This window comes from Austrofundulus limnaeus, unplaced genomic scaffold (genome assembly GCF_001266775.1).
Source record: "Austrofundulus limnaeus strain Quisiro unplaced genomic scaffold, Austrofundulus_limnaeus-1.0 Scaffold76, whole genome shotgun sequence".
In the NCBI taxonomy this organism is placed as follows: domain Eukaryota; kingdom Metazoa; phylum Chordata; class Actinopteri; order Cyprinodontiformes; family Rivulidae; genus Austrofundulus; species Austrofundulus limnaeus.
The window spans coordinates 1807277-1811620 of NW_013952478.1; positions in this window are offsets into that span (position 1 = coordinate 1807277).

The following is a 4344-nucleotide window of genomic DNA, read 5'->3' on the forward strand; positions in this document are numbered from 1 at the left end:
GACAGAACAGGTCACTCTCAGGGTCATAATTGAACTCTGGACACTCGTGACACTGGAACTCTGGACTAGGGTTGGGTACTAAAACTCTATTCCAGTATGGCACCGGGGCGAACATCAACGATAGTTCACAGACCAAAACACAACTCTAACTTCGGTGCCTTATTTCGGTATCTCAAAGAAAGCTGTTAATTTGCGCCCTCTGGTTTTCACTGTTAACAGTGACAGCCTCGGAACACAATCTCCACGGATGTTCTTGTACGCGGTTCGACTCGGCTCGGTCTCGGCCCAAAGCATCTCTCCAAGCGTGCTCCACAGCCATGCTGTCACAGAACCTCCTCTCTGGTGGTTTGGGTAGAAGTGAGTACAGTACGCTTATGATTTTAACGTCAGCAGAATTCTGAAGGCACTGGACCTCCTCTGGATCAGGAGCGCTTCCTCTGTGGAAGGCTCAAAAATGTTGCTGTCTGCTGGATCCACATGTGGTCCATTCATTCTGTTAAGGTTTGGTGGCAAGACTGGACCCAAATGCAGGTAGGCAGGCAGGATCAAAAACAAAATAAAACTTTATTACAGTAAAGGCCAATGTGGTGGCAAAAACTTATAAAAAAATTGGTATCCAGGAGAGATGAGAATACAGGACATGCTGTGAGAACAGGTATGGACCAAACAAAACCAAACAATGAACGGACAAGGAAGTGAGAGAGATGAACCGATTAAGTAGGAACTGGGATGAGTGGAAGTGGAAACAGCTGAGTGACTATGCACACAGGTGTGAAGGAACAATCTTGAGGAAGCTGGAAGACCGAGGACTGAGATGAAAGCGTAAGACTCAAGAGGAACACTAGACAGAGGCACAGGACAAGACACAAAACAATATCATCGCAGTGCCTTGCCAAAAGGTGTTGAAAACTGAGTGAGTTGCACATTTCTGTTTCTGGAGGAAGCATATCCTCTTCTGAACTTTCTTGACCAGGTGTGAGGTATGGAGAGTCCAGGAGAGGTACTCAGTGATTTAGATCTTGAAAAAATTTGCACTGTTGACCTTCTTCACAGTGGATCTATTGATTGTCCAGGGGAATGTTTTTTTTTCTTTCTTTCTTTCAAAAATCTACAATTAGTGCTTTAGTTTTGACGACAATTAAAAACAGATTGTTGACTTCACATGACATCACTCATTGTTCCTCCACAGTTCTGTCAAATAATTCATCATCATTTTGAATTATCCCACTGTTGCTTTTTCATCAGCCACTTTACATGCTGAATTTAGCACAGTAAAGAGACATGGACTGAGCACACAGCCTTGAGGGTCCCCTGTTCTCAGTTTGATGAACCACAACATCTTGCTGCCAATATTGATTGTTTTTCTGACAAGTAGTCCAAATCAAATTCTAGTTCTTAGACAAGTAGCATCTGTATAAAAACTAATCAAAGCTGACAGTATTTCCGGACACATTCAAAATATATTTTTTTCACCATTCAAACATTACTTGCTTACAAAACAAATACAATAAACACTTGAGCAATCAAAACCAGTGTGGAATTACTGGGCCTGTTGCCTCTATTAATCTTTTTTTCTCTTATCTTTTCCCATCTTTATTCCTCATATTTTCTGCCTTGTGACAGCCACAAACCAGAGTCTGACAGTCCCTGTGTGTGTGTGTGACAGCAGTAAGGATTTTATTGTGTGTGGTATGTAAGTTCTTGACAGTGTGGTTGAGTTTCTGTCATTCTGTACTTTGAAGCGAGTGTGTGTTTCTGTGCACTAACAGCAGACTTTGAGCAGAACTGGACAGCCCGTCTGTTACTGATAGGAGACTTACTCCCCTGACAGTTCCTGAGAGGAGCTGCTGATAGAACATCCCATCTGGGTGACCTTGATCCAACCCGAAGGAACTTATCTCAGCTCCTCTGACAACATGCACCTATCAGTTAAGTGTCTGTTTGGATATAAAATAAATTTCTCTGAAATTGTGACAGTTGTGCTCTCTCATGTATGATTCAAAGGACATATGTGGACCAAATGCAGAATGTTTTTTTTTCTTCCTAGTACCCGGGAACACCTTTTGAAACATCAAAACCACAAATCTGTCACTCAGAATTTTGTTAATGACTCACTTCTATTGTAAAAATGTTTATTCTTCATAACATGTTTTAAAAACCTTGTTTCTTGGAAAAATTCCTCTTATGCAAAAATGCATGGTGATGACTGAAGCATTTGGAAATGGCTGGGGCTTATGAGTGGTTTCAAAGAAAAAAAAATACCAAAAGAGTTTTCTGGAACAAAACATAACCACAAGGTTGTCATTCAGAACATTTACTCACTTGTTTTAAAGTGGAATTTCATTTTTAAAGCATTTTTCAAAATGTGAGAGGCTGATTATGTTTTATCTAAATGCCATTTATAAAGATTAATATGTAAAGTGAAAGCACACACGGTTTGCTTTTGCAGGAAAAGACTGTTTAATACCAGCGTCTCCCTGAGCACAGTGCAATTAAAATCCAACTCTCTCCAGGAGTCCATAACATGCTGGGTTTACTGACAGCCAGCAGAGCTCAAATGGCCAACAGAGTAGGGCGGTAAGTTTTATGTGAGGAGCAAAGCAACACAAAGATGGAAAATACGATCATAGAGGTTGCACTTCAGGCAAATGAATATTTTTCAGATCCTGCGAGAGGCAGGCAGATGCTGTTAAAAAAGGCGTCAGTCATTTCAGTGTCACTCTAATTGTGAGCTGGAACACTTGCACAGAGGCATTTTTTTAAAAGTAGATTTAATTCCATTAATTATTGCCCTTTCTTGTCAGCAGTAAAATGTATAATCTCCAGTCATCAGAGTACTGACTCCAGTAATTGAGGCTATTGATCAGTGATATGTAGTGAGAAACATCTGCATAACTTCACTGGGTAAAATCTTCTACAAGTAGTTTTAAAACCACATGCTGTCTGTGTAAAATGATATAGAAAGTATCTCAAATATAAAACACCTTCCAAAACAAACACAAACCTTGGCAGATTCATTTAACTAGTATGTACAATATGACAGCTCACTTTCAGTCCTGCTGTGAAGAGTTGGCTTCAATCATCAAACCAAAATAATAAGCAGTTTTTCTTCGTGCCATACTTATCCAAAATTGTCTTCTGCAAGTCTGTTAGAGAGCCCCATCCCACCCCAAATTGAAGTTATCTACAGGTTTGTATTTGAGAGAACTCTTTAAAATTTATAAAGTTAGATAGCTGGTAAAAGTTGATCTGAGGACTTGCTTGCATTTAAATACAACACAAATGGGATCAAAATGACACAGGCAACAGGAAGCGTGGCCGTCTGACTCAATTGTGGGGGATGAAAAGACACGCTAAAGAACTTTGGGAAATGTTGGGTCAATTGACTGAGGTCAGTTTTGTCAGTTGTACTTTATTCAGCTTATGTCATAAAGGTTAAATGGAAATAGTTGTACATAATGATTACGAAATAATGATGTAACCACTCTGCAGTTTCTGTTTAGAAAAACTCCCTTTGTCTTTTTTTTTCACAGTCTGGGCTTGTTAAGGAGGAGTATTCTTTCTGCTGTTCTTAAGATTCTAGACAAGTAAGATAGTAATGATCATTGCATCAAACGTGAGTCTATAGATGTTACACTGTGGATAAAAAAGTACGAGTTAGAAAAAAAAGAACATATTAACTTGATGTTGAACAGAATATGTTGGGCATTTTTAGCTGCAGGAACAAAAATGACTATTTTGAGCTGAAAAAAGTGAATCAGTGAACAAATAAATAAAAAGGCAGAAACAAATTAAATTCAATATATTGGGACTTCTGTTTTGTGTCTATTTAACAATTTAAATCTAGATCTGGCTGATTTAATGCATAATGAAAGGGTTAATAATTTATCTCCTGCTTCTGGTGCTCCTCCTGCGTCTGATGTGTTCATATTGTCCTAAGTACACTATGTTCTGAACTATAAGAAAGTGTTTCTTTTTTGGTCTGTGAGTTTGTCTTCTGTTCTCKCTCTTAATATAAAAAAACAACAACCCCACATATGGCTATCAATAACCACAGTTTAACAAGCACATACAGTCAGTCATTGACGATGCAGAATCATCTGGTAAACACGCTCGCTCCTGCTGAAATCAGGTCATTTATTCTCTGCAGTGGTGTACCCGCTTTCYGTCTCACTTTGATGCTGACTTTCACTTTTAGAATAAAACTCCTTGTGTTTTTTGCAGGTTCCCACAAACGTGACCTTGTCCTGAACTCAACAGTAGGGAGACAAAAAGGCAAATGGTTTCACAACAGAAGCAAAACAGACAAAGAGAAAAAGAAAAAAAAAAAATATATATATATAT